Source organism: Pleurodeles waltl, chromosome 5 (genome assembly GCF_031143425.1).
Source record: "Pleurodeles waltl isolate 20211129_DDA chromosome 5, aPleWal1.hap1.20221129, whole genome shotgun sequence".
Classification (NCBI taxonomy): Eukaryota; Metazoa; Chordata; class Amphibia; order Caudata; family Salamandridae; genus Pleurodeles; species Pleurodeles waltl.
The window spans coordinates 535,765,864-535,778,234 of NC_090444.1; the positions used below are offsets into that span (position 1 = coordinate 535,765,864).

Here is a 12,371-nt window from a genome sequence, read left to right on the forward strand (position 1 = left end):
CGTATTGCCAGTACTACTGCTTCCCCTTTAATATTGCTGAGTATTATTGAGGAAACTGCGTCAAAGTTACGCACTAATTTCATCCCCAAATCTAAGGCTGGTGCAGCCCCATGCTCATTCTGTATTTGTTTTAACACTTCCAGTAAATTGGCAAGTGTAGGGGTACCATGTGTGGTGGTATATAAGATAGCGAAGACTGTACCCCATGTGACGCAGTCATCCAGAACCCAAACAGTAAAAGGTGATTTGTGGCAACCTTTACCCATGGACTCGAGAGTGTGACATCTCAGGGAGTGTCTTGGTTAAACTGACATTACCGCTTTCTCACAGATACATCATGTCTCATTCAAACACAGGCAAAAACGAAGATGCAGTAAAGTTTCAATGGTTTTTATTTAATACAACTGCAATCTGCGATATGTTGCATGGGCTGCAATGATTAGGATAATGAAAAGTGCAAGAAAAAGAATTGTGAAGACAAGAGTCATTATTACAAAGACCCCCACCATCTTGCAATAGCATGAAAAAGACATAAGGTGTGTAATATGTCCTAATACCCTATCATAATAGGCCTAACCTCCTACCTAAAGGAGAGCTGGGTAGGTTAAACCTAATCTGTCAATGCCATGTCCATGGGAGGAGCCCCCAACCCTCGTTACCGTGGATTGAGGTCTCTATCTCAGACTCCTTACGGACACGAAGACTGGGTCAGCATCAAGACGACGTGCAGCATTGATATCTGCGATGGTGGCGATGCCCTCTGGTCAGAATCCCTCTGATTATCTGTCTAAAGTGTGATGTATTTATACAGATCTACTTAGACCCCTGACATAGGTGTGTTCCCAAACAATAGATAACAGGCATGCTTGGGGCGGTAATTAATATAAACAATTCCCTCGAAAGCATAGAGAGGGAAAGTCCCTAAGAGTGAACACCTACTGTTTGTTTGTCTTTGCCACTTGATCTTGGCAGCGCCGCCCTGGTGGAAAACGACCGCCAACACCGCCTGGCCAATGTGTAGTCGAAATCTGGCGGTGTTGGTAGTCCAACCGTAGTGCTACCTCCGTGGTCATAATATGGCACTTGGACCGTCGCATTGGCGGCGGTCCGACATCCACTGCAGCCCTGGCTGTCATTAGACTGCCAGGGTTGTAATGAGGCCCAAAGTGAGTAAAGCACTCAAGTATCACAAAACAGTAATACAATAAAACACAGGAAACAGTTTAAAAATCAAAAACCAATTTATAAAAATATGAAATATTTGTATCTTTAATTTGACACCAAAACTAATAAAATCAGATATGGGGAACCGGAGATATGAATTTTTAAATAATTAATGTTTTCTAGCACATAGAAACTAAAAGCGACAATCTGTTCATCTGGTCGCACCTTGACAGGGGGAAAAGTCAAAATTAAAGGTCGAATACAGCAAGTGTGAGGCCTCCATCAAAATATTACCTTCGGACTAAGGGCCAGATGTATCAAGGTTCGCATTTGCAAATACTAAATAGCTATTTTTACTGAATCACTAACTGGGATTTACAAATGCGATGTATCAACACCATCGCAGATCTTTTCGTGATTTCTTAAAATTCGCGTTCGCAAATAGCGAGTACCAAATAGCGATTCGGTAAAATAACAAATCGGTATTTGGAAATCTCAAATTGTGATTTCTGTATTCTGGAGCAGGTTGATGACATCACAACCAGGAAGTGAGTCAGTGCATGCTGTTTCCAGAAGCCGGAGCCACAGGAGCAGGCAGAGAGACCCAGCCCAGCACCAGGGAGGCACTCAGTAGAGTCAGCCAGGACCAGGAGAACACAATGGCCAATGATGGACATGGCAAGGACACGGGAGGGAGAAAAAGAAAACTGAAATTCAGTGGGCAGAAATTGGAGGTGCTCACAGAAGAGGTGGTCAAGAACCATGACCAGTTATTTGGCAAACACTCACTACAGGTCCCAGAAAGTGAGAAGAGAAATATGGGGACTGACATCCAGACCAAAATTTGTGCAGTGGGTATTGCGCAGCGTTCAATTGAGGAGATATGCAAGCGCTGGTACGACTTGAGTTCACGTGCCAAAGAGAGGGTAGCAAGCAGGCTGAAGGAAGCATGGAGCATTGGTGGTGGACCACCCATCCAGACACCGTTCGCCCACTTGGAAGATATGGTGGAGTCAACACTGCTGCCTGAAGCAGTAAGTGGTGTCCCTGACATCTCAGGCACACCCAGCAGCAGCAAAGGTAAGGGCAGTAATGATTTGAATCTCCATATGTGCATGTACAAATGTCCCTTAGAAAATTGAAATGGCACTATGCACTGTGAAAAGTAGTCCATGCCGCATATTCCATTCAACACAACAATACCTTGTGGGAGTGGTAGTCCAAATCCCAAAAATGCATCTACTACATAAATAGCAATATGGTGTAAAACCAAACAATACAACAGACAATTAGAGACACTATGCCAGTGGAAATGTTTATCATGAAACTAACTGTAAGATTACAAATGCAAGGTGAACATCATGAATAACATGCTGCGCATTGTTGTTGCGGATGTTCCGGGCCCTGACGCAGCAGAAAGTGGAAAAGGAGGGAATGGCAAGTCAGCCACAGTCAGATTAAAATACCAGTGAGTCCTCATATCAGCACCAACCAGACACAGGGCAAGAGTGCAACCCCTCCCTGAGTTTACTCTGAACTCCGATGAACTGCAGGAAGGTACACCACCTTTAAAGGGTAGAAGCACCCACAGACAGCAGTCCCTGTTCCAGCGTCAGTCTACTCCCATCAGGAGGTGTCGTGAAGAAGGCAGACAGTGCACAGAGGAAGGTGAGGGCCCATCACTGTTCGGTGGTCTTGAGGCATCCATGTTGAAAGTGCAGCACCGGCAATGTAAATACATGAGATCAATGCACAGGCAGTTGTTGTCACTTGATCACAACATGGGATCAATGCACAGGCAGTTGGTGTCTCTCAATCACAACATGTGCAATCTACATGAAGGACAGCAAGCTACAGCAGAACACGTAATGGAGATGACAAATGCAATTAAGGAACTCTGCACTGTAATGCAGCAGGAGCATGTCACCCACCATAGGCGCCATCACCAATTAATGGGTAGGTTGGATGGGTTCAGCAGATCTGTCAATCGGCTCACTAACACAACGGCTTTGCTGTCACGACGTGATGTGGGCATGCAAGTGGAAATGGCACATTGCAGTCAGGATGTTGCACGAGGATTGGTGCAAGTCACCAATGAATTGTAGACAATGTAGATAGCCCGGAGTGCTGCAAACAGCGATATGGGTGGTGGGGATAGTGTGGAGCTCTCTAGCCTCAGAAGTGTCACAGCCCCTGTGATGGGTCCTAGGTGTCACAGTTCCAGCACACAGTTCTGTCTCTGAACCCACAACAAGAGGTGCCACTGAGGCTACTGAACGTTCAAGCGGAGTGCGTGGACGGAAAAAAAAAATTGAGAAGTGCATATCATGTACCAATATATTGATACTATGATGTCAATAGTATCACACTGTAATTGGGACCTGATTGTGTATTTTGAATATCTATGTCCTGTTTACACATATATTACCTGAACTCAAGGCAATAAATGTGATACCTAGGGAAAAAAATTAAAGTAGACGTGGTGTTGTCATTACTTACATCAGAAATAGTTATGTGTAATCTCAGCACATCTTTGCCTGCCCTCTGCTGCTCTGGTTCTGTCTGCTGAGTGAAGGGATGACAAGGGGTCGTCATCCTCATCGGAGTCAGTCTCTGTGGGTTGGACAGGTATGCCTCTTGTTGTTGCGATGTTGTGCAACATTGCACATGTGGCCACGATCTTGCAGGTGGTCTCCGGAGTGCATTGCAGTGTGCCCCGGCTCTTTTGCAGGCATCAGAAACGATGCTTCAGCAGGCAGAAGGTCCTTTCAATCATGCTTCGTATCCTCCTGTGTGCCGCAATATATCTCCGTTCACTTGGCGTGGCAGGATTGAAGTAGGGTGTCAAGATGTAGGACCGCACTGCATATGCACTGTCTCCTAGAATGAAAGGAGTGTAATATGAGTTTTTGTTATCTGTGACATCACATATATGTTATTCAACATTGTTCACTGTTACATTACCAAGTAGGTATCCTTTGCCAAACTCCCCAGCAAGCAGTCTTGTGTGTATTCCACTGTGCCTGAAGATGTAATAATCATGTGTGCTACCAGGGTGTCTGGCCACAAGATCAGTTATAATGTTGGCGGCATTGCATATGGCCTGGATATTCATTGAATGTGTAGTTTTCCTATTCCTATATACGTACTCTGTTGCAGATGGTGGACAGATTGCTACATGTGGCCCATCAATGAAGACAATGATGTGTGGAAACTGGACTTCCTGATAGAAATCAAATTTAGTTTTTTGCAAATCCTGTGGGGTGTTGGGGAATTTAATGCACAGGTGTAGTATTGTCAACATAGCATTTAGGTATGCATTAAAGAAGTGTGAAAGCACACTTTGTTATACACCTCCAGCTGCTGCTATGACCCCTTGATAGCTTCCTGAGGCTATGAGGTGCAGGGAGCATACCTGCACATGAGTGGGTATGGCATTGTTTCTGTGTATGTGTCGCTGCAGTAGGGGTTGTAAATCAGCTATTAGGTCAAGTATAATGGCAGAGTTCAACCTGTACTTGTCAAAAATCTCCTACTCTGTCTGCTCAAATAGGGTAATGCACACTCTAAAAAATGTGCTCCTGTCTTCTCCTCCCTCTCCTCAAACCTGCAAGGATCCTCATTCTCCTCGCCATGACGTAGAGTGCAGCCATTGTTGAAAAGGGCTGATGCATTCTGGGCCTCTTTACCGCCTGATTTCAATTCGTGGTAAATTGCGCATACAAAACCCCATTTTAGGACTAATCACAATTTGTGAATGATTGATACATTAAATTGTGATTAATTATTTGCAAATTGCAGTCTGCGATTCGCTAAATCTACTCGCAATTTTAAAGAATCGCTATTTTAGCAATTCCTTGAAAGTGCACTGCAAATGCCTTTCATACAACGTGAAAGGTGATTTTGCATTCAAAAACGGTAGAATTTACAGATTCACACCGATTGCGAATGCATAGTCCTTTAATACAACCCCAAGAATTTTTCTTGAAGATTTTCTTCAGCGGAACAAAGTCATGAATCCGACCTGACCTCCCGGAGTCCTCTTCGGATACATGTCGCAGGAGACCTCGGTGAAGAATTCTAAAATTCGGACTTAGACGATTTTTCAGGATGAAAATCTTCATCTGGGACAAAACTAAATCTTGATCCAACATCCCTGGAGCCATCTTCAGATCGCTGCGCAGGAAGTCTTGGTCAGCTTTTTACCTTCGGACTTAGTCACTTTTTTGGAGCTTTTTCTCTCTGACGTCAGATGACCCTCCGCAGCAAGCCGATTTCAAGTCGGCATTGTTGGATTGCCTTTCCAGGAGCCGCTGGTAAAGTCCTGGAATTCTGGGACTCTGGAGCTTTTCAGTGGGGTGAACCTGCAAGGTAGGCTGGGTTTCGGTCGACATAAGCCGGCTTGAGTCCCTTCATGGAGCTGTTTTCCAAAAGGTCTCCAAACTTCTCCAAACATCTGGATCTTCTTCCAGAAGGTCTTTAAAGGTCCTTTAGGAGTTCATAGCTCACCCCAAAGTTCCAGAAGCTCAGTTGCTCCATGAGGGTTAAAACTCCAACTCCCAGAATGAGCCTGGCTCAAATTCCAAAATGACCACTGGACAGTGGTCAGCTGGTCAATTTCTTCAGGGCTGGATGCAGGTGACTCTGGTTAGCTATTTTTCAGCTGTAGCAAACAGGGAGTCCCTTACTGAACCAGTTGAAGCCAGGCAAAGTCCTTTTAGTGGTGAAGCCCAAGTGTGCAGCTGATGCAGTCCTTCAGAGTGCAGTGTCCAGGTGCAGGTCAGGGGTCCAGCAGGGCAGTCCTTCTTCTTTTGATGTTCTTCCTTGTAGGGATCTGCGGGGTGGGTGCAGCTCTGCCATATTTATCCTTTCTCCTGGGGTGAAAAGCAGTAGGGGCAGACTGTCCAATCACAGGCAGGCCACTCCCCCTTGGATGACCACTTCCTAGGAAGTTTGGCAAAAATCGATCGTAGGGAGCAACATTCTTCAAAAATCCAACATGGCTGAAACTGATTTTTGGAGGTTAGATGTGGCTAAGCCCACCCACCGGTGTGGCTAAAAATCCTAAACACACCCCTCTCCTGCCCTCTCCTAATCTAATCAAGAGGCCACCCAATTGTCTGGGGTTTGCAGGAAATGGGGGAGGTCCTGAGCTGCTCCAAATGTCCTCTCCTTCTTTGAAGACCAGTTTGGCTGCTCTCCCTCCATCCTGTTTCACCTTCTGCTAAAGCAGATCTCCTCCCCCAGGCACATCCTTTGTGTTCAGCCCAGGCCACTTCATACCTCATCAAGGGAGCCTGACCAGAGGCTAGTTAATCTGAGAAGGGCATTACAGAGCTAAAGTTGGCAACTTTCAGGTAGAATTTTAAAACTCTTTATCTGAACTAGTTATATTAAATTCAGCAATGGCAAGATGCAGGATTTACTATAACAATTAATTGGGTACCAAACTCACGATATCTGGCACTTATGGGGACTTTGTTAATTAAAATAAAGTCTCCCCATTTTAGCCTATGGAGGCCATTCATGGAGGTAAAAACGAATTTGGCTATTTTACCTCACCAGGGCTTACAAAACAATTTTAATAAGGTCCCTGCATATAGTTATATGGCACCCAAACCTAGGGGCACTTAGGGCACACCTTAGGGGTGACATATGTAAACATAAGGTAGTTTAGGACTTTGGAAGTACTTTTAAATCCACAGTCAAATTTACACATAATTTTAGTTTCAAAGCAGCCAGCAAGGCAGGCCTGTCTATAAAATAACACCGGGTATCGCAGCAGTGCACTACCTATGCTGGAGTCCCTAAACCCACATGCCCTACCATATACTAGGCACTTATAGGTAAGTTGATTTGCATATCCACTTTACACAGGGCACTGGCCCTGGGACTGGTAACAGTACCCAGGGCACAGCGAAGAGTCAATAACCACCATTATCTGTCTAGAAAGTTTGCGGGTGACTAGGGCAAAAAGGAGGACTTTACTACACTATTCCACGGGCTCCACTTCATAACAACAGGAAAGGTACCATCCAAAATTTGATAGAATGGAATATTAAGTAGAAATATTTGTACATTTGCCAAACATATGTCTGGTATTCAGGATTATCTTGTTGAAAGAGACAACTGAGAAGTATAAGAACCTTTATGAATGGATCAAGGCACACTCCCTATTTTCTCCTATAAAAAATGAAAGCGAATGTTATGTTCTTGTGTTCCATGGCTTGATAACAGGCAATTTGTCCTCTGCCACTTCCATTTTTATCAGTGAGGAGGGGAAGATTAGTACTTCAGATATTCGGGAAAAGTGATTGTGCCCAGATGAAACCAAACACCAACAATGCTAAACCCATTTCTGAGGCACTGAAAGTGACTACCAACCTAATAATGATGCTAATGCAACCTATTACCTCTTTTATTTACACCCTGAACATAGTACTCAAGTGCTCATAGCAGCTTTGTTCCAGCTGACATGATGTATGACATGTTTCTCTTTGGGATGTTATCAAGATTTTCAATGCATCTGTATGTAATCGAGTGACTTAAGTGCGCTGGATACGATTGGGATCCAGGAAGTATCCCAGTGACATTGTGACTCAAGATATGATGTTAATTTCTAGATCTGTAGTTTCTGCAGGGCCAGCAGAACAAATGTAGTCAAAGTTGATCTATTCTCCCAGCATGCATGTTTGGTAAAAAAGTGCTGCAGGATCTGACTATGCCCACATTGTTAAAAAAAATCAGCATTCACAGTGATGTCTTGTAAGAGCTTGTGGTTATGCAACCTTGGTGCTGACTTCACCAGGACATCTAGTCATGGTATAATAATAAATGGCCCTGAAGATATCCACACAGAAGTGCAATACTACAGACAATTACTAGATGTCTCAGTGGCATCACCAGCATGTGGTCTAGGACTCACCTGTCCATAACTTTTTTTATGTCAGCATATCTTGCATAACACGACAATTGTGCATTACTTGTAAGACACCATTATAGTGACTGTGCATAATGTGAAACCTCATTCGAGGACAAAACTATTGGAGGAACTGTGTCAAACTGGGGGTGCACAAGTACATTCTGCTAGTAAAGTTTAATGCATGAGCAACACCACTTAAAGAAACTGGACGGATGTGTACATTGTTTTATCATTAAGGAACTAACATATTGAGCAAAGTTAATTTTGGCTACATCCATGGTAACGCTACCAAATCCAAAGCTCACTTTTCTCAGCGCTTGAGCTACACCAGGAATGGCAGAAACTAGTGATGGGTCAGAAATGAAACTATCCCAGATAACAAAATATTTCTAGTGAAGAGTATACAGATCACGAACATGAATCATGTGCACCTGAGCACAGAAATAGAGGAATCACTTGATTTGCGATCATCAAAGTAGTACAAAGCATACTCATGCCTATATTCACCAAGGATGCATCATACCCCTGAAACCATAACCTGGTTACATTTTACAACTAGAACCCAGCCAACAAAAGTGTGTCAGCCCTTTGTCCAAAATGAAAGGGTCTAACCGAGTACTATTTCTGAACTGTCATTGTGCAACAGCTGCACATAAAAGTGGTAGGACTGGTTGCTGAAGCACTGAATAAATACATTATGCAAACTACCCTCGCACAACAGACATATCAAGCAGTTTTCAAACTATAAACTATGGGCCTGATATAGAGTTTGATGAAGGGGTTACTCTGACACAAACGTGACGGATATCCCGTCCACAGTATTATGATTCCTTTACATCCTGTAGAGATCGTAATTTGGCGGACGGGATATTCATCACATTTGTTACGGAGTAACCCTTACACCAAACCTTAAATGATACCCTATATGTGCTTCTGAAAATACTGGGTCATTTTCAAGTGGTTGAATAAAAGGCTGTCTTCCAGTGTCATTAGTATTGCTTTTAATGACACTCACCTTCGCCCAACTGTTGCTAAGTTCTCAAACCAGAAAGCACATACAGATATCAAGATGCTAGAAGAATACAATACCAAGGCCTACAAATGGTTTGAAGCCAGGTGTCTTAGGATTGGATTCACTGCCTTTGACAATGGCAGCAGCGCTGTTAAAGCCATTGCAGACAGTGGATACTTCTGAATACTATATTTATCTTCTGCATCAATCTGATTGTGCAGGATTTCCTCTAAAAAGGTACCAAAAGTTATCACTTGCAGGAGCTACACACATATTTAACCATTCCATGAAAGTTTTGGAAAAATTAGACGGTAATTCAGCAAGCAAATCATGTACCAGTAAACACCAACTTATAAGAGACTTTGACCTGTTGAAACTCTGCCTTCTACATTCCAAAAACCTGTGGTCTATTGCATAACTATGTAATGCAAAGGAGAGGAAAAACAGCTGCCTAGGCTGTGCCATTTGATGCTGACAAATGAGGGCTAATAGAATGCCTCATCAAAATGTTTAGACCCTTTGATGTTTTTACATGGAAAGCCAATAGAGAAGATTCTGCCATGAGCCAAACCATCACATTGTTGCTTTTGCTGCAGACGCACTTGTGTAAGATGAAACAAACACTTAACCCTGATAATGCGAAAGATGCCAGTAACAGTTCACTCTTTCATCTGGAGCCAAAGAACAGGCTAATGATCCCCTGAAGAGTACATCTGTATCACTATGCTGGATCCAAGGTATACACATAGGTTATCTACTTTTATTTACTATTCAGCTCTTAATGTCTCTATTTCTAACAGCTGAATTATGAAGAAAATATCTGAACTTGAAGTAGTATGACATCCTCCAGGCTAAAGAAGAACTAAAGTACTCTATTCACCAAAGTCTGCATAGCACTATGATGGCTCCAGCAGCATGTTACAACATGAGGCACCGCTGTTAAGATCTCTTTTAAAAGTTCCACATGCTGGTAAAAAACCAACAGCAAAGGATCAGCAGAAATATCTTCTATGTAGCGTTGAACTTCTAACAAACACAAATATGGAGGAAAGTCAAGTAACCATTTTCAGGTATGACAATAATGAAGATGTTTAGGAGTAGGTGGATGAATAAACAAGTTCTCAGTAGATCCTGAACCACTGAAATATTGTCATTGGTCAAGGGAACAGTAGCCAGAACTCTACAGACTGAAAAGAGCTATCAGCCATTGCAACCATTGTATCCACAGTGTGTGGTTTAGTGAACTGTAAAACAAATCACTATCTGAATGGCCAGTCTGGGTCCTCGAAATGTGGAGAATCAAGATGATCCAAATCAACAAGACTTCTATCCCTAAAAATATTTTAAGGCTCCAGGAGACACAAAATAGAAAGCAGACTATGTTCCTCAGGCATCATGACTGACTTTTCATTAGTAGCCTCTGAATATGAGATGATCTCTACAATGAAGACTAGCATTGCAGTGGCTACTTTATAAGAAAAAGAAAGACAAAAAGGAATACTTCAACTACATATAACATATTGTGTTATATGATATGTAAATAAAAAATAACTTGTATGCTCAGTGTTGAAGGCTTCATGATCAAGCACTGGTTGTGGCTTGTGGAAAAACAAAACTAACAACCTCAGGTCAACTACAGACCTTGCCACGAATAATGGTCACTTCAAAGGATGCTGCCATTTCCAGTGAGAACTAGATGTTTCATGTGGTACCCATTCCTAACATTGAATTGTTATCAATGATTGTGTGTACTGCACTGTTTCTGTGTGTTGTGATTGTGAAAAAAGAGCAACAAACCACTCTGCATAGGAAGTGAGTCATTTTGAAAAATGAATGAATGCAAAATGGTTCATGTGATATACATGAGAAGCTTATCTAAATTTCCTTTGTAATGTTAGGTTGAACAATTAGGTTACATGCTTCTGTTCATCTCGGGCTTTGACTATGGCAATGTCTTGTACTTTGGGTCACCTCACTACATGACAAAAAGTTTACAAACTATTCAAAATGCAGATGTGCAACTTCTGATTAATCTTCCCAGACATCAATAGGATAAAACTGCTCAGAGAGATCTTCACTGGCTTCCCATGGTTAAGCGGGTTCAGTTGAAGGCTCTATGTATTCTACATGGATCACTCTTTCATAGAGGTCCTGCCTTGTTAAGACTGTACATTCCCAGAAAATTACTCAGATCACCTGCTACAGATCACTAAATTTGACACATCCCAGTGGGGTGGCCGCTCTTTTTCCTGTTAGGGTCCCAAACTCTGGAACACCGTTACCCTTCAACTCTTCCAGCAGTCCAATAAGCTTTCCTCCATAAGGCCTTGAAGACCTGGCTCTACAGTAGGTAGTTCTGCTGGTGAAGCTAGCTACGTGATGACTAACTGAGAACTGGGAGGCTTTCGGGTAGCCATGAGCTATATAAATCCACCAGAATGAAATAGAATAGAATTCTTCTACTTGTCTAAGAGTGTTAACTGCTTGGCATTAAGTTAATGATATGACAGTGAATGCTCCTTATTCTTTCATCTCTTTGTTTCTTGTCAGACCCGTTTGCCACAACTGTCAAATTCTCATTCACCAGTTTGAACTCTTTTAGGACTAAAAGGGACAAGTCCAGTTTACACCAGTCAGGTGTTGATTAATCTCTTAGCTAATCTATTAGCTGTTCTCTGCTTTATCCAATTCTCCTCAAAGTTTCTTTACACCAGTCCATGTCTAATCTGAACTTTGCCACACAAACGTAGACTGAACTCAAAGCATACAGATACAAATACCTATAGGTATTAGCAGAGTCGACTGCAGTGGATGTTCAGGTGAGGAGTGTGTTGGGTTCAGAGACAGCAGTGTCAGAAAATGTGGCATCTTGTCTATAGGCAATTAAGGGTACTTGATAGGGGGGATAATTGCTACCAGTACACAGGTATTACTGATCATTATAATTTCACGCATCACACCACTGTTGGCAGATATTTAGCATTGAGTCAGATGTTAGGGTTTGAAGAGAGGATGGGAGCTTAGGACACTTGGATTTCCCCCACTGGTTGCAAGTAAAGTGGAGGCCTGCATTGGAGGTAGCTGGGGATAAGAGCTCTTGTAGAGAGTTGGAGTAGGTGATGGAACCTCTTTTGTGAAAGGCTTCTGTCCCTAGATGGACTTTCCCTAGTTCTCACTGGATAGAGAACATTATATAACACAATGCATCTATTTAAAATACATTCCACAACAGAATATCCCACCCACAGCATACACGCACCCTCCTAAACCTGC

The 12,371-nt window shown here is 42.8% G+C and overlaps 1 long non-coding RNA gene across 1 annotated transcript in view; it reads right to left on the reverse strand.

Annotated features, from left to right (window-relative positions):
- Positions 1 to 374: 374 nt before the first annotated feature.
- Positions 375 to 12,371, reverse strand: part of LOC138295813 (uncharacterized) — a 165,835-nt gene continuing 153,838 nt past the window's right edge. The window contains exon 3 of the long non-coding RNA XR_011203689.1: positions 375 to 4,044. This is a non-coding gene — a long non-coding RNA (uncharacterized lncRNA). The remainder of the gene's footprint in view (positions 4,045 to 12,371) is intronic.